The following is a 27,637-nucleotide window of genomic DNA, read 5'->3' as shown; positions in this document are numbered from 1 at the left end:
GCAATCTGTCAGCAAACACACAAATGTTAATTTTTATTTTTGTATTTCATTACCGTTGGGTCCCACATGGTATATGAACAGAGATCTTTGCGTTGCCAATACTAATACTACGGTCATGAAATACAAAAGTTAAAAGCTCAGTTTATATGTGTTTTTTTTTTACATTCCTTGAAAGCCTGTGTTTCAATTCAGTTGTGTTGCTGTGGTGGGCGGGAGCGGTGCTCCTATACTTTATTTTAAACGTTTTACTTTTCCCATGCTTTTATTTTAAAAAGCAACCAATCCGGAATGGTTTCATCTTAAAATAAATGTGTAGGTAGAAGTTGAAATTTGCACCTCAATGCATGAATGCACTGCACTCAACATTCCCTTAAACAGCAGGTGTCTTGTTTGGGGTTTTGAATTGTGTGTGGGAAGGAGTGGGACGATGGGGTTTGGGGGAGCGTGGTTCAAGTCAGCAGGAAGCATAGCTCCACTGCTTCTTTTCGCACACTTCGACCACTGATCCATCCTCCCTTACTTGTCTCTTGGGAATGGTTTTCGTTTAGAGACCTGTATTTATATAAGTGATTTGTTTTTGAATGAGCATCATGGTCACTTTTGGTGGTTAAGTGATTGCCGTGTGTGGCCTTGCAAGGCAGTAACAAGCCTGTGCAATAAATAGTATGTTCTAATTTCAATTATGTTGTATGACAAAAAGTGTTGTCGTCCAGTGTGTGGCCAGGCACTGCTCCTCGGTCTCTAATGGCAGAATGCAGTTGCTGGTGCTAGGCAGTACTTTGCACCCTCGGGTACTAGTGCCATGTAGGATTCCCTGTTGTGTTTGCTGGTGCCTGTGACTTAGTCCCTGGTGCCTTTCCCCTGATGACAGGGAAAACTCTAAAACGTGATTCTCTTATCAGGTAAAGCTCCCTCTCTTTGCCCATACTATGTAATTTGTTAGTCCCTTTTGCAGCTTGTGGGGGGCTGTACCACTATACTCGGGCAGACACGATATTGCTCTGGTCTTTAAACGGTAGGATTCTTTGCTAATTATTCTCCTGTTTGATTATCAAATTCCTTGCAGAACTGTTGGTGTCCACCATGCTTATAAACACACGTGCGCACTATACTGCAATAACCGCGGTATACCGTCATTTCAAATGAAGGTTATCATACCGTCAAAAAATCAATATCGTGACATCCCTATGCCGGTAATAAAAGCAGTGTTTTGCCGGTATGGGTCAGATTTACCTCCAGATCTTAGGTGGCAGTAAATCCTTAACCCCTACCAGCAAAGTTGTAGTGGTTACCGGCACTTTCACAGTGTACCGGCCAACTGGGAATGAGGCCCATATTCTCTGCTGAGTAAATCCCAATAGGAGCCAACTCCTACTTTGAGTATGCTTTCTTGTGCCCTAGTGGACAACTCGAGTACAAATTTGCAGAGCCTAGCATGAATATACAATTAATTTAAAGGCAGAACACTAACCTTTTTAATACCCTGGCCTCAAAACATCCAATGGGGTTGGTGTCCGCCTTTTGAAAAAAGGGGGCAGATACCATACATCTGCTTGTAACTTCTAGTTGTATGCTCTACAAATGTCACTTCACTTTCCCCTGAAAACACTATGAGACTCATTAGGAGTTCCCCGGTCCAGAAAAAATGCTGGTAAAAATGCACCGCCATTTTATGCAGACCGGGGAAACACAAGTGTGCCAGTAGGAGCACAGTAGGGCACAAATCTACTGGCAGGTCTGACCTGGTGGTAGAGCAGGACCCTACCGGCAAATAAATACTGGAATCTCCAGCACCAGTGCTATCGGTGCCAGTCATTGCAGCCGTCCCATCAATGGAGTCCTCTGGGACTCCATGAAAAGGGAATTTACTGGTGTCTCCGACGCCCGTAATATCCCGGTGATACCGGAATATCAGGCGGATGAAACGGTAAGGGCCGTTGGCCAGTATCCTGCCGGTAACACCGGCGGGATACTGTGAAACTCATAAGGAGGTCCTCCTGATTCTGCTGGTATCTCGGCCCCTGCTCCTGTGACGCTGCCAGCAGCCAAACGCATACCTGCTTTGCATGCACAAAGTTAATCACACACAGGCATTCACCCACAGAGAGATATACTCACACATATGTACACAAGTCACAACACATACACTGCATTCACAACTGCAATGCCATGCTCACAAACACTTTATTTTCACGTACCTTCCCTCCAATCTGAAGCCCGGGGCTCTATAACAAATGTAGGTACCATCTCTGATAGGCACCAGGCTTCATGGTCCCTATCCTATGCAGACCTTGGTCAAATTGAATGTGACTTTCTGTAGAGCTTTTACTTCCTGCTACGAACGTGACGTTTAGGTCATCACGTAGACAGCATTGAAAATAATATTTTCGGCACGTTTTGGATGGCACTAATGTCAGTGCTCCCTCGCCACCGTTAGAGCTGCCCGGGCAAGCTGAAAGCAGCTCTGGGACACACTGGGCAATGAGGTAGGTGCCAGAGAGGTGGCCATTCCCCTTTGTCCCTCCCCTAGCTCAACGGAAGTTCCCTGCTAGATCCAATAACCATAGCAGGAAAGCACGAGACACAATCACAACAGCCCCCCAGATGCAATCGCAATAGCTAAGTAGACTCAATACACAAAGCTCCCCCATCCACGAGACCTGATGTCAATAGCCCCTCAGATGCATTCATTATTGCCCCCAAACACGATATCCCCTTAACCACAGACCCAATCTCAACAGCCAATGCATATCCAATTGCTTCAGCTCTATGCCCTTAGGCCCCATAAAACTGAATCCCCACTCATAGCCCCATCCATACCACCTCCCGATACAGGCATCCTTGTCGCCACCCAACGCATCTTAGCCCCAGACCAGATTAAGACAACTCCTCATTGGCCTATCTGGACAATCTATGCGGCCGATCTAGAGGCCACTAATACCATTGCCCTATCAAGATCTTCTTTGTAGACCCATCCAGACCCAGTGCATACTAGGTTTTCTATGCCCAGTGGCACACAATCATAATATCCCCATCCAGGCTCCTCATCTTATGCCCATCCAGACCCTCACCATATTCCCCAGATCCAGTCAGAACACCCCCGCAAGCCCAATAACATTAGAGCCCTCAGACACATTCACCATCGCCAGCAGAAAGGTTCATTATAGCCTCCAGACACATTCACCACAGCCAGCAGAAACTTTCATTATAGCCTCCAGACACATTCACCACAGCCAGCAGAAACTTTCATTATAGCCTCCAGACACATTCACCACAGCCAGCAGAAACTTTCATTAGAGCCCTCAGACACATTCACCATAGCCGGCAGAAACTTTCATTATACCCCTCAGACACATTCACCATAGCCGGCAGACACTTTCATTATACCCCTCAGATACATTCACCATGGCCGGCAGACACTTTCATTATACCCCTCAGACACATTCACCATCGCCAGCAGACACTTTCATTATAGCCCCCAGACACATTCACCATAGCCAGCAGACACTTTCATTATACCGCTCAGGCACATTCGCCAGCGCCAGCAGACACTTTCATTATACCCCTCAGACACATTCACCATAGCCAGCAGAAAGGTTCATTATAGCCTCCAGACACATTCACCACAGCCAGCAGAAAGGTTAATTATAGCCTCCAGACACATTCACCATCGCCAGCAGACCCTTTCATTATACCCCTCAGACACATTCACCATCGCCAGCAGACACTTTCATTATAGCCCCCAGACACATTCATCATAGCCGGCAGACACTTTCATTATACCCCTCAGACACATTCACCATCGCCTTGTAAGAGGATTCAATCCAGCACTACAGCCAAGTCAACGCCTAGTCTAGAATACGGAATAAAAACCCTTATTGATATATCTTTATGTCCAGTTCATGCCTTCTGGATGACTACCCCTATATAACACCCCTCTCTTGGAATCCTCCTGACCCCACTGAGCCAAGAAGTAGTTCTGTTTTGCAAGTTAAAATGGTTTAATGGATAATTTAAACAATAGGTATATATATCACACTTTAGAATAAATTAATAATTGAATATCACAATCTGATCAGTAATCAATAATGGATAGTCTGGCACTAGCACACTTCTTGATAATCACTAAGCAGTTGACATGAAATGGATAAGGTAGCACACTGGTAAATAGGGACAGAAGAATAATGTGATAGAGAATGCTTTATAGAGTTCAAATGGATGCAATGTTAAATGAAAGGCAGTACAGAAATTACTTGATAAGATTTCAGCCAAAACAATGTAATCACTTTCTTGTACAATTCACCCCCCCCCTTTTATGCAATGCAAGGAAATGGAAGGAAGGCACACAGTTCACAGTTCTCAGAAATGCAATTAAATGTGATTCAGTTAACCCAGCAACTTAGACTACAGAAGTTTAAAACACAGGCAAAATGCTTTGATATGTGCTGGCAATTAAGTGAAAAATATGCTAAATTGCTTTTAATTCCCTCTAGGAGGTTCAGGGTGAGTGAAATCAAGTTAATATTAGTCCAGGCTCACTTTAGCAAGGATCTAGGGTGTAACTAGCAGGTTAAACAAATTTTTAGCAACTGAAAGCAAGAAGCTTCTGTTTTCACACGTGGAGAAATTTGCAAATCGCGGCAAAATTCGCGAGTGCGTTTTTCACGATTACGGCAAAACTATAGGGGGTAGGAATGCGGTTCTAGGTTCGTAAGAAAGCCACGATTCTCAGAAAGTTACTGCAAGTCTCTAGCACAAACGGTTGCGGAGATATGAGCGATTAAATAAAGGTCGTTTTTCAGATTTGAAATTTTAAAGTTCAAAAAGACAAGTGCAGCTTGCAACTAGAAAATGACAAGTGACAGCTTTACAAATGACAGGTGACAGTTAGGAGGCAGTTCTACTTAGATTAAAATACCTTGGATTATATTATTTTAACTAAGAGATTGGTTCTGCACAGTTTTCTAGGTACTCACAATATATTAGAAATATGCCTTGCCACGGATCTGGTCAGGTTTAGGACTGGACTCTGGTCTCTGCACTTCACAGTGATCTGGGTCTGCTCTCTCTGGTTCTGCTAACAGGTCAGCTCTACTCTGCTGGTCTGGTCTGGGTTTCTGGTTCTGGATAGATTGAAGTCTCTAGTTTGGCTTTCTGGAGGTTTGATGGAGGCAAGGTATGGATTTTCCCGGCAGAGCTTCCAGCTGCAAATGGATTTGAAGGTCCCTATCTGTCCTGTCTCTCTGTTTTTATGTGTTTTTAAAATGGGTGTGTGTGAGCAGCATCACTAACCAGCCCCTCTCCACTTATCATTGGTCAAATTTCCATTTCTCACTTGATTGGGGAAGGAACTGTGAGTCAGAGCGATGTCATTTTATGGCTTGCAGAGAGGACACTCCCCTGTCAAATTGCACACATTCTATATTTGATAACAAAAGACATATTTGCACAGGTAAACATTGGTTTAAAATTACATGCACACATCACATATCACAGGAGATATACCCTGTCCAAGCTTTGCTCTTCCTGGGGGCTTGCATTCAGAAATGGCACATATTTCACTTTTTAACTGATTTTGCAATTCCGGACATTGACCCAAATTTACACACATGTGCGCAAGGAGTATGGACATTAGTTGATGAAGTGTCAGATTTTTCACATGCACACATTTTGAGTAATATCCTCTTTTCCGCTAAAACCCCCCTGAACATACCACCGGGTCCTAGCACGTCTTAAAATGTGGGCAGAAAAATCACAAGAATTATGGTATCATTTATAAAATTTTCACATGTCCGCTCTATGAGTTATTCATCTTTTTAGAGTTATGTTCTGGCCCCAAAGGGGTGTGGTTTTCCTCCAGCACAAGGTTGAATTTCTGGTTTTTCCAGTTCTGCCAAGCCAGCTTGCTCTCACAGGCAGTGCCCCTCCCAGCTTCTGCCAAGAGGAAGCTGTTTTACGACCTCTGTAATAAACCATCTGCCTGGGTGAAGGGGGTTGCATTGTTCAGAGCTCCTGTGTTCTGTGGGGCTCCCCTTAATTCAATTATCAGGGAGATGGCATATCCTTAGTGTGGCCAGCAAAAGGCAGATAGGCCTGGGAACACAGCTGTGACTCAAGTTTCACTCCTGATGGGGGTAGTTGCCAGGCAGAATTCAGTTCCTTAAGCCAGGTTTCAAATAAAATGTCACTTTTTGTTTCCCAGTTTAAGTCAAGACAATTTTTTTACATATGCAGCTAGAATGCTGATTCTAAGTTCAAAACTATGACATTTAAACAATTGCAACCTATGTGACACTCAAAGTAGGTCACTCATTTCTCTTAAACCTTGAGATGTTTAATGTCTTTCAGTCCAAATTTACTTAAACTGCTGAAATCCCCAGCTCAGCCAGTCTTGTTATAAACCTTCAAGTCACTTCAGAATATAACTTTACATTGGATCCACCTCTCAGTAAGTCTTTCTTTGGCTTGCTTTGGGTTCATTTATTCAGTTTTCTACAAAATCTGGTGGTTTTAAAACGCCGGCTTTTGGATAGTGGTGAGTACTGGTACTGCACCCCTTTTTGGGATTTAAGAAAATGAATTCCCAACAGTTATGGGTTTGCTTTTGGCAATCAGCATTGCCATTCCCAATGGTTTCAGACTACTGTGTGGGTAGTCCAATGGTGGTTTTAGGCAGTGTCCTTCTGTGCCCATAACATCGGCAAAAATGAGTGGCAGCCTATTCTTCATGCATTTCCCTGTGCATTTTCTGGGAAGCTCTGGCCATCATGATGTTTTCCATGTCAGTACTGCACAGTTTTGAGGTAGGGCTCGGATGCATGGGTAAATAAATCCCACAGCCAGCAGACACTTTCATTATAGCCCCCAGACACATTCACCATGGCCAGCAGACACTTTCATTATACCCCTCAGACACATTCACCATGGCCGGCAGACACTTTCATTATAGCCCCCAGACACATTCACCATGGCCAGCAGACACTTTCATTATACCCCTCAGACACATTCACCATGGCCGGCAGACACTTTCATTATACCCCTCAGACACATTCACCATGGCCGGCAGACACTTTCATTATAGCCCCCAGACACATTCACCATAGCCGGCAGACACTTTTATTATACCCCTCAGACACATTCACCATGGCCGGCAGACACTTTCATTATACCCCTCAGACACATTCACCATAGCCGGCAGACACTTTCATTATACCCCTCAGACACATTCACCATCGCCAGCAGACACTTTCATTATAGCCCCCAGACACATTCACCATAGCCGGCAGACACTTTCATTATACCCCTCGACACATTCACCATCGCCAGCAGACACTTTCATTATACCCCTCAGACGCATTCACCATAGCCAGCAGACACTTTCATTATACCCCTCAGACACATTCACCATAGCCAGCAGACACTTTCATTATAGCCTCCAGACACATTCACCATGGCCAGCAGAAAGTTTCATTATAGCCTCCAGACACATTCACCACAGCCAGCAGAAACTTTCATTAGTGGCCTCAGACACATTCACAATAGCCAGCAGAAACGTTCATTATAGCCTCCAGACACATTCACCAGGGCCAGCAGAAAGTTTCATTATACCCCTCAGACACATGCACCCTGGCCAGCAGAACCTTTCATTAGTGGCCTCAGACACATGCACCATGGCCAGCAGAAAGTTTCAATACAGCCTCCAGACACATTCACCATGGCCAGCAGACACTCATTAGAGCACTCAGACACATTCACCATAGCCGACAGACACTCATTATAGCCCTCCGACACATTCACCATAGCCAGCAGAAAGTTTCATTATAGCCTCCAGACACATTCACCATAGCCAGCAGGCACATTCATTATAGCCCTCAGACACATTCAGCAAGGCCAGCAGAAACTTTCATTAGAGCCCTCAGACACATTCAGCAAGGTCAGCAGAACCTTTCATTAGTGGCCTCAGACACATGCACCATGGCCAGCAGAAAGTTTCATTACAGCCTCCAGACGCATTCACCATGGCCAGCAGACACTCATTATAGCACTCAAACACATTCACCATAGCCGGCAGACACTTTCATTAGTGGCCTCAGACACATTCACCACAGCCAGCAGAAACTTTCATTATACCCCTCAGACACATTCACCATAGCCAGCAGGCACGTTCATTATAGCCCTCAGACACATTCACCATAGCCAGCAGAAAGTTTCATTATAGCCTCCAGACACATTCACCATAGCCAGCAGAAAGTTTCATTATAGCCTCCAGACACATTCACCATAGCCAGCAGAAAGTTTCATTATAGCCTCCAGACACCTTCACCACAGCCAGCAGAAACTTTCATTAGAGTCCTCAGACACATTCACCATGGCCAGCAGAACCTTTCATTAGTGGCCTCAGACACATTCACCATGGCCAGCAGAACCTTTCATTAGTGGCCTCAGACACATTCACCATGGCCAGCAGAACGTTTCATTACAGCCTCCATACACATTCACCATGGCCAGCAGACACTCATTATAGCACTCAGACACATTCACCATAGCCGGCAGACACTCATTATAGCCCTCAGACACATTCACCATAGCCAGCAGGCACGCTCATTATAGCACTCAGACACATTCACTACAGCCAGCAGAAACTTTCATTAGAGCCCTCAGACACATTCACCAGGGCCAGCAGAACCTTTCATTAGTGGCCTCAGACACATTCAGCAAGGCCAGCAGAACCTTTTATTAGTGGCCTCAGACACATGCACCATAGCCAGAAGAAAGTTTCATTACAGCCTCCAGACACATTCACCATAGCCGGCAGACACTCTTTATAGCACTCAGACACATTCACCACAGCCAGCAGAAACTTTCATTAGTGGCCTCAGACACATTCACCATAGCCAGCAGAACCTTTCATTAGTGGCCTCAGACACATTCGCCATGGCCAGCAGAACCTTTCATTAGTGGCCTCAGACACATTCACCATGGCCAGCAGATACGTTCATTAGAGCCCCCAGACACATTCACCACAGCCAGCAAAAACTTTCATTAGTGGCCTCAGACACATTCACCATGGCCAGCAGAACCTTTCATTAGTGGCCTCAGACACATTCACCATGGCCAGCAGAACCTTTCATTAGTGGCCTCACGAGTTTACGTGAGGAAGAAAGGAAGCCTGCTGCCGTACTCCTTTGTTTGGGACTTACATGGCCACGCCCCCAACAACTGCTAATCTTTAAAATTAGCTGCGTGCGCGCCCATGCGCGCGCGCCCATGCGAAGTGGCCTTGGAAGTGGCCTTGGAAGTGGCCTGTTGTGTCTGTTGCTCACGCTGCACGAGTTTACGTGAGGAAGAAAGGAAGCCTGCTGCCGTACTCCTTTGTTTGGGACTTACATGGCCACGCCCCCAACAACTGCTAATCTTTAAAATTAGCTGCGTGCGCGCCCATGCGCGCGCGCCCTTGCGAAGTGGCCTTGGAAGTGGCCTGTTGTGTCTGTTGCTCACGCTGCACGAGTTTACGTGAGGAAGAAAGGAAGCCTGCTGCCGTACTCCTTTGTTTGGGACTTACATGGCCACGCCCCCAACAACTGCTAATCTTTAAAATTAGCTGCGTGCGCGCCCATGCGCGCGCGCCCTTGCGAAGTGGCCTTGGAAGTGGCCTGTTGTGTCTGTTGCTCACGCTGCACGAGTTTACGTGAGGAAGAAAGGAAGCCTGCTGCCGTACTCCTTTGTTTGGGACTTACATGGTGATTATACTCCTTACGGAATACAAACAGCCTGCATACTTATATTATATGCTGGTAATATGTAAAGGATATATATTCACGTTATCTCCTTATCTTCTTAGGCCACGCCCCCAACAACTGCTAATCTTTAAAATTAGCTGCGTGCGCGCCCATGCGCGCGCGCCCATGCGAAGTGGCCTTGGAAGTGGCCTGTTGTGTCTGTTGCTCACGCTGCACGAGTTTACGTGAGGAAGAAAGGAAGCCTGCTGCCGTACTCCTTTGTTTGGGACTTACATGGTGATTATACTCCTTACGGAATACAAACAGCCTGCATACTTATATTATATGCTGGTAATATGTAAAGGATATATATTCACGTTATCTCCTTATCTTCTTAGGCCACGCCCCCAACAACTGCTAATCTTTAAAATTAGCTGCGTGCGCGCCCATGCGCGCGCGCCCATGCGAAGTGGCCTTGGAAGTGGCCTGTTGTGTCTGTTTGGTCTGGTAGGGCTGCGGGGTGGCGGCCTAATTCTTCGCATTTTAGGTAACTTTACATTTACCTGTTCTACTACGGTACCTGCCATAATCTCTTTTTCTTTCTGGTAATATGGTGGTTGGAGCCTCATTATAGATGTAGTATAATGAGCAATGAGCCCGAAAAAATCTGTTAAAGTAGGTGTAAATAAATCTGCTAAAACGAAGTGTCGTCTCACTAGCGTGTCTAAGCCTTATATGGCTACTAGAATGAGTATTGCTCGTGCAATGGCCCTATCTGCCTCTGACCTAACTAATTCTGAAAGGGAGATGGTGGACTGTGCACAATCTTGTTCTATGGAACAAAGACTTACAATTAGCCCTAAAGCATTAATTAATGATGCTCATTTATCGGAAAGTTCGCAATCTTTATTTGCTGAGGAGGGCTCAATTGCTGATATTGATGTAAACAGGGTAATTGAACCTGACAGCAATAAAGATAGATTGAACGAGAGCTTAACTTATGATGATACTCCACCAATCTTTAGCTTAGGAATAACCTCTATGTTGGACGTATCACAACATCTGGTCCAAGATTCAAGCTATGACACCACCACAGTATTGGAAATAAACAATGCAAATTCAGTCATGGCCACTGGATCATGTTGTAAAGAGTATCAAGCAACGGTACTATCTGAATTAAAGAATCATACTAGACTGCTAAATGAGATGGTGTTGGCTCTTACAGCTTTACCTGAAATGTTAACACGATTGATTACAAAATATGGTACTGAGCCCAATTGCATGAAAAAGCACCTAGATAATAGTGGTATTATGGAGATAAAAGAATTGGCCTTAAATGCAATCCCCCTAAAGACCCCGCAGGGATTGTCTCCTGGTATGATTGAGACCAACATTGTAAAAACAGGTTTAAATGATCCCGCGACTGTTATTGAAGGTACAACCATTATTAGTGATGACGATAATGGTGCTTTTATTGAAAAAATTTCGAAAAAAAAGGAGAAAAAAAATAGAAAAAAACAGGCAAAACAAGCGAAGGCTAGCCTTACTACATCTCGTAAATTTATGAGAACTCTTGATATACGTGAGGCTTGGCTAGACAAGAAAGATAACAATAACACCGACAAGGTGGTGGACAATAATAATATATTAGAACCAACTCCACCAGTTTTATCAGCCAAATTGGCTGCCCTACCATTGGTCGCCACACGAAGCCCAGATAAATCAGAGTATACAGAAGGCCCTTCTACGCTGTCGGCGGTACTTAAAAATAAAGTTACTTCTGACAGGATTGATAGTAATCTTCGTGCCTTAGAAAGGGGGGTTCAAGACATTTTTGACATCTTTAAGAACCCGGATGCCTTATCTAGATTAAATACTCCCACATTTATAGATTGTTCCCCCACCGCCTGCTCCCTATCCTCAGTAGCACAAGATAAAGAAAATATAGTGGCTTACCAAATTGACAATGAAAGTAGTGGGGTCAATTTACGTGGTAATTCTAATAAGGGCATGCAGGAGAAAAAGTATCCCGATATCAATGCAAAAGACAAACTTTCTGAGTCTCCCCAGATAAAAAATGTTGAAACTATTACATTAGAAATGGACAAATCTGTGAAACAGAATACAGGCATTATTGCACACCCTAATCTATCTAGGGAAGAAGTGAGTAGCATTATTGAAGATATTCTGAATCACAAACTAGGCGAAGCAAAAACAAATTTTCCAAGCATGGTGGGCCCCTCCGAGGGTAAATATGTTAATTCTATCATGGAAAGTGGCGTAAGCAGAAACAACTGGTTGCCTGATCCAATATCAAGCCAAAACACAGGTATAGGGCTGAATCAAGGTAGACAGGAACGCTATCAAGAGTCTGTCCATATGGTCAATACAATCAAGAGAAATGAGTCTCATAATTTAAGGCGCCCTGTGTATCCAAATGAACCAAGTCTGGTGCTTTATTATGTTTTTGATGATGGGGGACCCTGGTCCTTAAATAGGCAGTATATTCTAAGCTTATTTAATGACATTGATGAACTACGCCTAATAACCTCTTCAGATATTCAACTTGTAGATTTTATCCACGAAGAGAGATATGATTATGTTAGATTAATAATTAATTCTCCCTTGGTCAGAACACTTATATTAAAAGAAGCGGGTGCCCTCCAAAAAAGAGGATTTGATGTGATGGAATATCAGGAGTCATATAAAATTGACGGAAATTTGGCCTCAAATGAAGGATATATGAAGCACCACTCAAATCAAGGTACTTATCCACAAGAGGTTAGGTGCTTAACCAGTAAAGAAGGTGATAAGCCGATAATGACGGAAGTCAAACCCCATCTCTCCGACATACAAGAATGGAGATGGCTAGCCCTATCTCTCAAGGAATCCATAGATAAGCTGAAATCTATGAAGGATCCACTTTAGCGTAGATACAGCTTTTAATCTTGCATCATGGAATACTAGGGGATGTTCACACTTGATTACTAATGCTAAAATTGTTGAAATGTTAAAGTGTTATGACTTTGTCTTGTTGCAAGAGACCTGGGCTACAGGCATTTTATTATGGGATGGCTATGGCATAATTAATATGAAGGCGTCTAAAGGTCTGCAAGGCCGTCCAAGTGGTGGCCTTGTATTGGGTTATCGCTCAGAGACTAATATAAAGATGGTTTCTGAACAGCTGGTTATGGATTGTGCAATTGTTGGTACTTTTAAATTGGCCACAGATAAGGGCAATGTTTCCATAATGCTGTTAAATGTCTACTGGAATACTGCCACTCATACAAACACAGAGCTTTTAAAGCTATTTGCCATGTTTAATCAAATACTACATGATTGGTTGGATTCTAACATAGGTGGTGCTTTGCTGCTTGCAGGAGATCTGAATGCAGACTGCAGCATAGAATATGATGATGCAACCTGGATTATCGCATCTACAGATTTGGAGGCTTCAGGGGCTTGCAATAAAGTGTACAGAGGTAGTATGTGGGTGGTTTTCATGTATAGTTGGGGAATGCAGCCTTTGTTTAATATCACTCCAACTTGGCAAGCACGGGGCCTTAGTTCCATATTGGACTACATCTTTGTAAGCAACAATTTTCAAGATTACTCTTGCTCACTAAAGGTGACTAGTCTGTTGGAAAGTGATCATGCATTGCTATCTACAGTTTTACCCTGGAGGAAGGTAAATTCAGATGTAGTGCAAAATATGGGGAACATCATAGTTAATGTTGCTGGTACTAAGGTAAAATGGACCCCTGAAAATATAACCAAGTTAAATACACTGATGTTACATGATTACTTGTCTTCGTCAATTGAGTGGAAACTTGAAACTTACTCAGGTGACTGTTTTAAAACATATGTAGCACATATGCTGGCAAAAGGCAATATTATAAAATCATCTCCGCAAATACTCAATAAAAAATGTTTACATGTATTTGATACTGAAGTACAAAATAGGAAGGCTTTGTTAAGGAAAGAACTGCGTATAGCAAAAAAGGAAACATCAAATCAGACAGAATTGATCTGTAAAACAAAACAGATCAAGCAGAAATATAAAAACTGGTTACTGTCTTATAGAGCACATATGGCACAAAAGGATGGGGAAGCAATGATTAATGCCCTAGATCATGGCAACTCTAGGAACATATGGTCTATAATTAATGGAACTGAAGTGTCTCAGCAACAACTGACAACAAATCCAATTGCTGGGCACATTTGGGTAGACCACTTTGAGAAGTTGTACCAACAATCAGACACCCTATTCTTAACCCAACATATTAATGACCAGCTGTGGTCGCTGAACATATCATTAAACAACATCTCCAGGCACATAAACAAAGTTAAGTCTACATGCACCCCCGGTCCTAATAATCTTTCCTACATTACAATGAAAAACAATGTAACACTATGGGCAGGTCTATTGAATTGCCTGTTTAGTTCCATTATATATGAGAGGAATATTCCTAAATCTTGGAAGCTGTCATATGTAATACTGATACACAAAAAGGGTAACCGCCTAAGTCCCTTGAATTACCGGCCAATCATGTTAACAGATGTAGAATCTAAGATTTTTGCAGCAATTGTTTTGGATGAGTTGAATCTATGGATAAAAAATATGAACATATTAGACATAAAACAAATAGGTTTTAGAGAAGGGATGGGCACAGACATGGGTGGATCAATTGTTACAAATTTGTTGAGTATGGCTAGAACAAAAAACAAGCCACCACTATATTTAGCATCCATCGATTTATCCATGGCTTTCGACATGGTAGACAGGAAAACCCTTTGGACAACCTTACTTGAGCTTGGTATTGAAAAAAATTTGCTAGATGTAATAATAGCTCTGTATTCGAACACTGTGCTTAGGGTGAGACTTAACAATAGTGGCCTATTATCTGATCAAATCTCTACCCATAATGGTCTAAAACAAGGTTGCAGATTGGCAGCAACACTGTTCAATCTTTATGTCTCAAAAGCAGGGAGCTTTTTAGATGACAGTGGTTTAGTTTCACCTAAATTGGGCAAAATAAGATTGAACTGGATTGCATATGCGGATGACTTTTTGTTGTTTGACGGTACTAAGGTGGGTCTGCAAAGGCTGATTGTAGCATTTGAGAAATTCATTTTGAATAGAAAGTTACTGATAAACCCTAATAAAACAATAATATTCTACACAGGTGTGAAAAATATAAAACAAGATTCTTTTTCGATTTTATGTGGTGTTCTAAAATTAAAAAACAAATCAATGCTAAAATATTTGGGTTATATATACACATCACCTTACTCGTTAGGTTTTATAAAAAGTCATCTTCGTATAAAAGCCTCTGCTATTGCCAATCAGATATCAGCAGTGGAGAGAAGATATGGCAGATTCACAATGATGCCCTGTATTCTGTTTTGTCGGTTGAAAGCTATTCCACGATTGACATACGGTCTTGAGTTTTACTCTGAAGAACTGGTACTTTATCTGAAAACAGTTGAAGCACAAGTGTGGCGAAAGGTTTTAAGGTATCTACCAAAATGTTTGCCCATGGAACTCCTACGTTATGAGTTAGGTTTGTCCTCCTTAAAGTGTACAGTACATTGGAAAAAATTATCTCTACTTCGTAAGTGTATGATGTCTGAGGATAACACACTGTATTACTTCTTGGGAGTTGACACGCTTGGGGATTTCATTTGTGAGTTAAAAAGAGATTGTGTGAAAATTCTAAGTGACTTAGGCCTCACATTAGAAATTCTAAAAAGGAATCCTCTTAAAGTGAAAGAATTATTAAAAGCCTCAGACTGGCTGGAGAACAATGTGGTAATACTAAACTCCTCGCTATATTCACAAGCTATATCATTTTGGAAATGGAAACCTTATCCTGAGAAATACCTAGAAAAATATCCATCCAGAGTATATAGAAATCAATTCATGAGATTTCGTTTTAACGTCTTAAATACTCATGAAATTCAGAATATAAGGTGCAGGAATGTGGTAAAGCAATCCTGCAGACACTGTGCTGGTACCAGGGTTAATGAATCATTAATGCATTTGTTGCTAGTCTGTCCCGCTTTACTGACACAAAGAATAGAATACTTTGCTATGTTTGTCCACGACATATCGAATGTAAATAGATACAACTTGTGGTTCGAAATGCTTCATGGTAATTCGACGGTTTTAAAAATACGTATTAATGAATTTTTGCGAATTATCTGTGAATTATCATGAATTTGATAACGACTGTCTGAGTGTTTAAATACTCAAGAAGCTTTTAAGAAACATCGAGTTGAAGTCTCAGATTACTAATAATGTCTTAGCTACTTGGCACAATTATTATATATACTAAGAAGTACTAGACTCTAAGAGTTTTATTATGTATTGTCTGTTTTTAGCTGTTTATAATGAATTGTTGATTCGGAATTGTATTAGACAAATGTGTTTTAAAAAGTGCTCTTTTTTTCGTTTTTGTATCTTTTTGTAAACTTTTAAAATATTCGATTGTATTATGAAAAGAATTCATTTTGTAAAGGTTTGTATAAACCAAAAACAATAAAGATAATAATAATAATAACATTAGTGGCCTCAGACACATTCGCCATGGCCAGCAGAACCTTTCATTAGTGGCCTCAGACACATTCACCACAGCCAGCAGAAACTTTCATTATAGCCCCAGATACATTCACAACAGCCAGCAGAAACGTTCATTAGAGCCCTCAGACGCATTCACCACAGTCAGCAGAAACTTTCATTAGTGGCCTCAAACACATTCACCATGGCCAGCAGAACCTTTCATTAGTGGCCTCAGACACATTCACCATGGCCAGAAGATACGTTCATTATAGCCCCCAGACACATTCACCATAGCCAGCAGACACGTTCGGCATAGCCCTCAGACGCATTCACCATCGCCAACAGACACTTTCATTATACCCCTCAGACACATTCACCATCGCCAGCAGACACTTTCATTATACCCCTCAGACACATTCACCATAGCCGGCAGACACTTTCATTATAGCCCCCAGACACATTCACCATAGCCGGCAGACACTTTTATTATACCCCTCAGACACATTCACCATAGCCGGCAGACACTTTTATTATACCCCTCAGACACATTCACCATAGCCGACAGACACTTTCATTATAGCCCCCAGACACATTCACCATAGCCGGCAGACACTTTCATTATACCCCTCAGACACATTCACCATAGCCGGCAGACACTTTCATTATACCCCTCAGACACATTCACCATAGCCGGCAGACACTTTCATTATACCCCTCAGACACATTCACCATCGCCAGCAGACACTTTCATTATACCCCTCAGACACATTCACCATCGCCAGCAGACACTTTCATTATAGCCCCCAGACACATTCACCATAGCCGGCAGACACTTTCATTATACCCCTCAGACACATTCACCATAGCCGGCAGACACTTTCATTATACCCCTCAGACACATTCACCATAACCGGCAGACACTTTCATTATACCCTCAGACACATTCACCATCGCCGGCAGACACTTTCATTATACCCCTCAGACACATTCACCATCGCCAGCAGACACTTTCATTATAGCCCCCAGACACATTCACCATAGCCAGCAGACACTTTCATTATAGCCCCCAGACACATTCACCATAGCCGGCAGACACTTTCATTATACCCCTCAGACACATTCACCATAGCCGGCAGACACTTTCATTATACCCCTCAGACACATTCACCATCGCCAGCAGACACTTTCATTATAGCCCCCAGACACATTCAACATAGCCGGCAAACACTTTCATTATAGCCCCCAGACACATTCACCATAGCCGACAGGCACTTTTATTATACCCCTCAGACACATTCACCATAGCCAGCAGACACTTTCATTATACCCCTCAGACACATTCACCATCGCCAGCAGACACTTTCATTATAGCCCCCAGACACATTCACCATAGCCAGCAGACACTTTCATTATAGCCCCCAGACACATTCACCATAGCCGGCAGACACTTTCATTATACACCTCAGACACATTCACCATAGCCGGCAGACACTTTCATTATACCCCTCAGACACATTCACCATCGCCAGCAGACACTTTCATTATAGCCCCCAGACACATTCAACATAGCCGGCAGACACTTTCATTATAGCCCCCAGACACATTCACCATAGCCGACAGGCACTTTTATTATACCCCTCAGACACATTCACCATAGCCAGCAGACACTTTCATTATACCCCTCAGACACATTCACCATAGCCGGCAGACACTTTCATTATACCCCTCAGACATATTCACCATCGCCAGCAGACACTTTCATTATAGCCCCCAAACACATTCACCATAGCCGGCAGACACTTTCATTATAGCCCCCAGACACATTCACCATAGCCGGCAGATACTTTCTTTATACCCCTCAGACACATTCACCATCGCCAGCAGACACTTTCATTATAGCCCCCAGACACATTCACCATAGCCGGCAGACACTTTTATTATACCCCTCAGACACATTCACCATAGCCGGCAGACACTTTCATTATACCCCTCAGACACATTCACCATAGCCGGCAGACACTTTCATTATACCCCTCAGACACATTCACCATCGCCAGCAGACACTTTCGTTATAGCCCCCAGACACATTCACCATAGCCGGCAGACACTTTCATTATACCCCTCAGACACATTCACCATAGCCAGCAGACACTTTCATTATACCCCTCAGACACATTCACCATCGCCAGCAGACACTTTCATTATACCCCTCAGACACATTCACCATAGCCGGCAGACACTTTCATTATAGCCCCCAGACACATTCACCATCGCCAGCAGACACTTTCATTATACCGCTCAGACACATTCACCATCGCCAGCAGACACTTTCATTATACCCCTCAGACACATTCACCATAGCCAGCAGACACTTTCATTATACCCCTCAGACACATTCACCATCGCCAGCAGACACTTTCATTATACCCCTCAGACACATTCACCATAGCCAGCAGACACTTTCATTATAGCCCCCAGACACATTCACCATAGCCGGCAGACACTTTTATTATACCCCTCAGACACATTCACCATAGCCGGCAGACACTTTTATTATACCCCTCAGACACATTCACCATAGCCGACAGACACTTTCATTATAGCCCCCAGACACATTCACCATAGCCGGCAGACACTTTCATTATACCCCTCAGACACATTCACCATAGCCGGCAGACACTTTCATTATACCCCTCAGACACATTCACCATAGCCGGCAGACACTTTCATTATACCCCTCAGACACATTCACCATCGCCAGCAGACACTTTCATTATACCCCTCAGACACATTCACCATCGCCAGCAGACACTTTCATTATAGCCCCCAGACACATTCACCATAGCCGGCAGACACTTTCATTATACCCCTCAGACACATTCACCATAGCCGGCAGACACTTTCATTATACCCCTCAGACACATTCACCATAACCGGCAGACACTTTCATTATACCCTCAGACACATTCACCATAGCCGGCAGACACTTTCATTATACCCCTCAGACACATTCACCATCGCCAGCAGACACTTTCATTATAGCCCCCAGACACATTCACCATAGCCAGCAGACACTTTCATTATAGCCCCCAGACACATTCACCATAGCCGGCAGACACTTTCATTATACCCCTCAGACACATTCACCATAGCCGGCAGACACTTTCATTATACCCCTCAGACACATTCACCATCGCCAGCAGACACTTTCATTATAGCCCCCAGACACATTCAACATAGCCGGCAGACACTTTCATTATAGCCCCCAGACACATTCACCATAGCCGACAGGCACTTTTATTATACCCCTCAGACACATTCACCATAGCCAGCAGACACTTTCATTATACCCCTCAGACACATTCACCATCGCCAGCAGACACTTTCATTATAGCCCCCAGACACATTCACCATAGCCGGCAGACACTTTCATTATACACCTCAGACACATTCACCATAGCCGGCAGACACTTTCATTATACCCCTCAGACACATTCACCATCGCCAGCAGACACTTTCATTATAGCCCCCAGACACATTCAACATAGCCGGCAGACACTTTCATTATAGCCCCCAGACACATTCACCATAGCCAGCAGACACTTTCATTATACCCCTCAGACACATTCACCATAGCCGGCAGACACTTTCATTATACCCCTCAGACACATTCACCATCACCAGCAGACACTTTCATTATAGCCCCCAGACACATTCACCATAGCCGGCAGACACTTTCATTATAGCCCCCAGACACATTCACCATAGCCGGCAGACACTTTCACCATAGCCGGCAGATACTTTCTTTATACCCCTCAGACACATTCACCATCGCCAGCAGACACTTTCATTATAGCCCCCAGACACATTCACCATAGCCGGCAGACACTTTTATTATACCCCTCAGACACATTCACCATAGCCGGCAGACACTTTCATTATACCCCTCAGACACATTCACCATAGCCGGCAGACACTTTCATTATACCCCTCAGACACATTCACCATCGCCAGCAGACACTTTCATTATAGCCCCCAGACACATTCACCATAGCCGGCAGACACTTTCATTATACCCCTCAGACACATTCACCATAGCCAGCAGACACTTTCATTATACCCCTCAGACACATTCACCATCGCCAGCAGACACTTTCATTATACCCCTCAGACACATTCACCATAGCCGGCAGACACTTTCATTATAGCCCCCAGACACATTCACCATCGCCAGCAGACACTTTCATTATACCGCTCAGACACATTCACCATCGCCAGCAGACACTTTCATTATACCCCTCAGACACATTCACCATAGCCAGCAGACACTTTCATTATACCCCTCAGACACATTCACCATCGCCAGCAGACACTTTCATTATACCCCTCAGACACATTCACCATAGCCAGCAGACACTTTCATTATAGCCCCCAGACACATTCACCATAGCCGGCAGACACTTTTATTATACCCCTCAGACACATTCACCATAGCCGGCAGACACTTTTATTATACCCCTCAGACACATTCACCATAGCCGACAGACACTTTCATTATAGCCCCCAGACACATTCACCATAGCCGGCAGACACTTTCATTATACCCCTCAGACACATTCACCATAGCCGGCAGACACTTTCATTATACCCCTCAGACACATTCACCATAGCCGGCAGACACTTTCATTATACCCCTCAGACACATTCACCATCGCCAGCAGACACTTTCATTATACCCCTCAGACACATTCACCATCGCCAGCAGACACTTTCATTATAGCCCCCAGACACATTCACCATAGCCGGCAGACACTTTCATTATACCCCTCAGACACATTCACCATAGCCGGCAGACACTTTCATTATACCCCTCAGACACATTCACCATAACCGGCAGACACTTTCATTATACCCTCAGACACATTCACCATAGCCGGCAGACACTTTCATTATACCCCTCAGACACATTCACCATCGCCAGCAGACACTTTCATTATAGCCCCCAGACACATTAATCATAGCCAGCAGACACTTTCATTATAGCCCCCAGACACATTCACCATAGCCGGCAGACACTTTCATTATACCCCTCAGACACATTCACCATAGCCGGCAGACACTTTCATTATACCCCTCAGACACATTCACCATCGCCAGCAGACACTTTCATTATAGCCCCCAGACACATTCAACATAGCCGGCAGACACTTTCATTATAGCCCCCAGACACATTCACCATAGCCGACAGGCACTTTTATTATACCCCTCAGACACATTCACCATAGCAAGCAGACACTTTCATTATACCCCTCAGACACATTCACCATCGCCAGCAGACACTTTCATTATAGCCCCCAGACACATTCACCATAGCCAGCAGACACTTTCATTATAGCCCCCAGACACATTCACCATAGCCGGCAGACACTTTCATTATACCCCTCAGACACATTCACCATAGCCGGCAGACACTTTCATTATACCCCTCAGACACATTCACCATCGCCAGCAGACACTTTCATTATAGCCCCCAGACACATTCAACATAGCCGGCAGACACTTTCATTATAGCCCCAGACACATTCACCATAGCCGACAGGCACTTTTATTATACCCCTCAGACACATTCACCATAGCCAGCAGACACTTTCATTATACCCCTCAGACACATTCACCATAGCCGGCAGACACTTTCATTATACCCCTCAGACACATTCACCATCGCCAGCAGACACTTTCATTATAGCCCCCAGACACATTCACCATAGCCGGCAGACACTTTCATTATAGCCCCCAGACACATTCACCATAGCCGGCAGACACTTTCACCATAGCCGGCAGATACTTTCTTTATACCCCTCAGACACATTCACCATCGCCAGCAGACACTTTCATTATAGCCCCCAGACACATTCACCATAGCCGGCAGACACTTTTATTATACCCCTCAGACACATTCACCATAGCCGGCAGACACTTTCATTATACCCCTCAGACACATTCACCATAGCCGGCAGACACTTTCATTATACCCCTCAGACACATTCACCATCGCCAGCAGACACTTTCATTATAGCCCCCAGACACATTCACCATAGCCGGCAGACACTTTCATTATACCCCTCAGACACATTCACCATAGCCAGCAGACACTTTCATTATACCCCTCAGACACATTCACCATCGCCAGCAGACACTTTCATTATACCCCTCAGACACATTCACCATAGCCGGCAGACACTTTCATTATAGCCCCCAGACACATTCACCATCGCCAGCAGACACTTTCATTATACCGCTCAGACACATTCACCATAGCCAGCAGACACTTTCATTATAGCCCCCAGACACATTCACCATTGCCAGCAGACACTTTCATTATACCCCTCAGACACATTCACCATCGCCAGCAGACACTTTCATTATACCCCTCAGACACATTCACCATAGCCGGCAGACACTTTCATTATAGCCCTGTGACAATGTGGATGTCTTACTGCAGAAGCTGCTTTCATTTAATGCAAACCGGACCATAAAGCCTTACTGAGGGGAGATATGAAAGCAGGAAGTAAAACATGTAGGACCTTTCCTCTAACTCTGTGTTTGGTTTCCTAGGAAACGGTGGGCGACGAGGAGGAGGTCGAGCCCAACGGTCTCAGCTGGGCGTATTAAGGATAGCTGTTGGAAGACGAGGTGGCGAGAGTCCCGTTGCGCCGTTGCGCATAGTTAAGTTAAAGAAGTTCAATAGTAATATAGATCTCGTTCATACGCTGGAACGAGTAAAGGTGTTTCGCCCAGAGAAGATAAAATGGTACCGCGTACAGTGTTGTGAGGAGTTGTGGATCGCAACCAACTGCTCCCCGCCAGCGGAGTGAAGGAAAGAGAGAGACGGTCTCCACGACGAAAAGTGAAGGTATCGAGCCAACTCCGGAGGAAAGTTTTGAGGTCCGGAAGAAAAGGAGCAGCGGACGAGCATTCGTTCACCGATCGGGTGGAAAAGGGAAAGACGCCGCTCACAGGTAACCGCTCCGTATCACAAGGAGGAGTCAAGGGCTAGGAACCACAGGGAAGCCGGCAAAGAGAGAGGACAGGCTAATTTAACCCAAAAAGGGGCATAGACTCTAAAAGGGGTGAAGTTGTAACCATAAGGAGGAGTCAAGCCCTAGGATCTATAAAAGGAGTTTACATAAGGAAAGAAATAAGGGGGAAAAGACTATGTGAGAAGACAAATGAAACAGGGAAAACTACACTAGGGTGACAATTATAACTTTAAGAGACATTTTAAAAGAATAACACAAATGAGCTTCCCCAAGTGTGAGTAGTTAGGGAAAAGAGAACTTTAATAAAAAAGCAGTCACTTCGAAAGAACTTTTGAAAGGAAACAGAAGCCAGCAGTGTGATTGAGAAATATTCAAGCCAACTGAAGCTCTGCAAGTCTATTGAAAGAGACAAAGGGTAAACTGCTCAAAGTCTGAGGGGAAGACAAGGACAATTGAACTTTATCAGCCTAGTTACAAGCTAAACAGAAAAGACAAAGGAAAGACCCTTTAAGAATAGAAAGCTAAGAGCAAAAACAAGAAAGGTCAAACAGAGTAAATAAAAAAATAAACAGAGCTACAAGGAAAGAGAAAAGAAGAGAGGCAAAGACAGGAGTTAGAACAAAGAGAACTAAAGAAAGGACATTAAAGAGACTTTCAAATAGAACTTACCCATGTAAACGTGGCCAATCAAACGAGACGATCCTCTCCATGAAGAAGTGCTGAACACGGAAGCAGAAGTATCCTTTTTCTGGGTTTTTTCTGAAAAGAAAAGAGTTTGGTTAATAAAGAATTGGGCTCTCTTTCAGTCCAAAGAAAAAACGACTTACTGGCTGAGGTCTCATGATTCTTGATAATTCATACAGTCTAATCTTTAAATGATCACAGTTGGTGTCAGGAGTGGGATACTGAGAACGCCATGGAAGACCTGATTAAGACCCTAAGCGAGGGTCAGCAACTATTACAGCAAGCCTTACAGATGCAATCACAACAAGCTCAAGCTGATAGGTTGGCCTTCAAACAGGACTTACAAATACAGCAGGCTCAACTACTCGAAGTTACCAATGTACGAAACAATCCGCAGGTCCCCACCTCTGTCTTACAAAAGTATTCGGCTGGCGAAGATCAAGGACACTTTTTCGTGAATTTTGAACGAGTAGCTCGGAATGCACAGTGGCCCGCCTGAAAGATGGTGTCATTAGATCGCACCATTGATAACCGGTGAAATGCAATGTGCATATCAAGCGGCAAACCCTACCGGAGATACAAACTATGGAGACATGAAAAAAGTGGTATTGGAACGGATGGGACATGACGAGGAAACTTATAGAGTAAAGTTTAGAGATCTCAAGTTGAAAGGGGACGAAACCCCAAGGCAATTATTTTACTGAGTAAAGGAACTAGCAGAGAAATGGTTACAACCTGGTACCTCTACTTCGGCAGAAATGGCAGAAAAAGTCATTCTGGAGCAGTTCATTGAAGCTCTCCCTGGACCGGTACAGAGGTGGGTCAAACAACATCCCAGACTGTCATTGACAGAGGCTGTGGAAGTAGCCTCGGCTTACCAAAAGGCTGGACAAGGGAAAGTGATGACTTATCCGACAAGCTATAAACCACCACTCTTGTTGAATAAGTCTGCTACTGCACCAGGATGGCCTCACTCAATGCTACAAAGATCAGAAGGTGACGGAGTACGCTCCATACCTAGCAGTGAGGGACCGGTGAATTATCGTCAAGCTACTCTTACACCTAGAGGCCCACAATGTTTTGACTGCAGAGACTGGGGACATTTAGCAAGATTTTGCCCAAAAAAACCAAAAACCGAACCAATGGAGGTTGGGTTACTCGAATCCCAAAAAGGAAGTGAGGCTACAGAGACGATGAGTGCGAGACCGTCGCAGTATCTGTATACCTGTGACGCAGAGGTGGATGGAAAACACACCACCGCGTTAATCGACTCAGGGAGCCTACAGACGGCGGTAACATCAGAGCTGGTAGATGAAGATTGTTATTACTCAGAGAAAATTCCTATCCGATGTGTACATGGGGATGTAAGGGTATACCCATCTAAGGAAATACAAATCAGAGTAGTCGGGGAAACAATGGGGGTGAAGGCAGCAGTATTACCACGTTTACCAAAACCACTTCTAATTGGCTCGGATATACCAACATTTCCAGAGTTAGTTCATAAGATTGAGAAGTGCTGGTTGGAAACGGCCCCTTTCCATAGTGATGAAATTCCTAGTCCAATTCCAAAAATACTAAAAAGTAAAAAGCTCAGACGTTCTCTGAAGAAAGAATGGAGAGTCAAAAATGTTTTCCCGGTAGCAGTAGACTGGAGGATCGAGGAAGACGGAGACAGTTTCCGGTCTGCCCAAGAACTAGATCCGTTGCTGCAATATGCACGAGAACGGGTTCTGGAAAGAGTAACGGGAGAAGGACCACGATTCATCAAGGAGAATGGGTTGTACTATAGATTAACCCTTTAAGTGCCATGGGTATTTCTCCCCAGTGCCAGAGCCTTTTTTGGTGATTTTGGTATGTGGCCATTCAATGGCTTGTAACTTTTTCGTTACATGAGATATCTCGGCCAAATTTGGCTCCTTTTTTTCCCACATGTAGGCGGTCGTAACGCCACCCAGGAATCCCAGGTTGCTGTAGGGGGGTGAGAGAAAATAAGAAAAATGTGCGAAAATTTTGGGTTTTTTCAAAAAATGCCAATAAAATGATGCACAAAGAAGCCTGTGGTTTTTTCCATGTAAGAGCTAGGAACAAATGGTTTGCTGTGCTGAGTTCCCCAATGTGTTGGCTTTCAGGAACAGGTCAAGTGGAAATGGAAAAAAATTATTTTGATGGGGTTATCAACCGTTTGGTGAGAGGTAGGCGATTTTTGCCATTTTTGCCATTTGGACATGCATGGACGGAATGGAAGAAAAGGGCAGGAAAGCCAAATTGGAGGACAGAAAGGCATATATTTCTGAAAAGTAGACAAAATTCCAAGTTTAGGAAGGGGTGATTTGCATAGGTCAGCCAACAACTAGGTTGGGGAAACTGCCATCGAATGGGGGAAAAGCGGGAAAATGACTGAAAAAAAAGGTATGTGTTGGACATGGTTGGCTTGGTATGGCAATGGCTTCTATGAATTTTGAGAAAAGCAATGCTCCGCTACATTCCCCCGACTCTTGCAGTTAGGAGAGCATACCATTTTTGTAGTGTTTGTACAAAACAAGCAATACCACAAGCCAAACACTGAGCCATGGTACACAGGAGTTTTACGCTCACGGCCTGACCAGACGCACTTAGCATGTGTAAATTGGGAAAACCAATGTGGTGAGGAACGGCAGCCATACATTTTTTGAAAGAGCACAGGCAGACCTTTTCAAGGGTAGGTGACTTGTGCAGGTTACAAAAGTGTATGGTGGCTAAAGCAGCGACTAAATGTAGGTCACATTTGGGAAAAGAAAGGGTTGTGAGACAAAGGGCTCCAGCAAATGGGTCAAAACGTTATGAAAACCACACAAACACAACACATGGCCTACCGTCCCGCGTTCCCACAGGTGTCCCGATGAAAACGATACCTCACATGTGTGGGTGCACCTACCTGGCCGCCAAGGGGAAAGCCTAAAACACAAGTAACCCCAAGTCTGTTTTCACACCGGAAATGTCACACTCTCACATCATACAGATATGGGCCTCGGGTGTCCAAGCCACCCAGGAAAACAGGGAACCCCATGCATTTCCGAAAAGAGGACACCCGTGGGAATCCGCAGAGGTATGATATGCCCAGATTGCCCCAGAATTTATTACCCAGACACCCCTGCAAAGTCCGAAATGTGGGGAAAAAAATGCTTTTTCCGCACATTTCGCTCATCGCACCCATCGAAACACGCCCCCAACAACACATGGCCTACCGTCACGCGTTCCCACAGGTGTCCCGATGAAAATGGTACCTCACATGTGTGGGTGCACCTACCTGGCCGCCAAGGGGAAAGCCTAAAACACAAGTAACCCCAAGTCTGTTTTCACACCGGAAATGTCACACTCTCACATCATACAGATATGGGCCTCGGGTGTCCAAGCCACCAAGGAAAACAGGGAACCCCATGCATTTCCGAAAAGAGGACACGAGTGGGAATCCGCAGAGGTATGATATGCCCAAATCGCCCCAGAATTTATTACCCAGACACCCCCGCAAAGTCCGAAATGTGGGAAAAAATATGCATTTTCCTCACATTTCGCTCGACTCACCCATCGAAACACGCCCCCAACAACACATGGCCTACTGTCCCGCATTCCCACAGGTGTCCAGATGAAAACAG

The 27,637-nt window shown here is 44.1% G+C and overlaps 1 protein-coding gene across 4 annotated transcripts in view; it reads right to left on the bottom strand.

The window, feature by feature from the left end:
- The window catches only part of LOC138570257 (zinc finger protein 850-like), a 158,125-nt gene that overhangs the window by 103,947 nt on the left and 26,541 nt on the right, over window positions 1–27,637 (bottom strand). For 3 of the 4 annotated variants that reach the window (XM_069649019.1, XM_069649015.1, XM_069649016.1), the window contains one exon: window positions 23,991–24,080. The exons of the other annotated variant lie outside the window; for it this stretch is intronic. The gene's annotated coding sequence lies outside the window, so the exon portion shown is untranslated. The remainder of the gene's footprint in view (window positions 1–23,990; window positions 24,081–27,637) is intronic. 4 annotated transcript variants of the gene reach the window in all.

This window comes from Ambystoma mexicanum, chromosome 2q (genome assembly GCF_040938575.1).
Source record: "Ambystoma mexicanum isolate Mex_15411 chromosome 2q, UKY_AmexF1_1, whole genome shotgun sequence".
NCBI classification, from domain to species: Eukaryota; Metazoa; Chordata; class Amphibia; order Caudata; family Ambystomatidae; genus Ambystoma; species Ambystoma mexicanum.
This window is presented reverse-complemented; position numbering and strand designations above follow the sequence as displayed.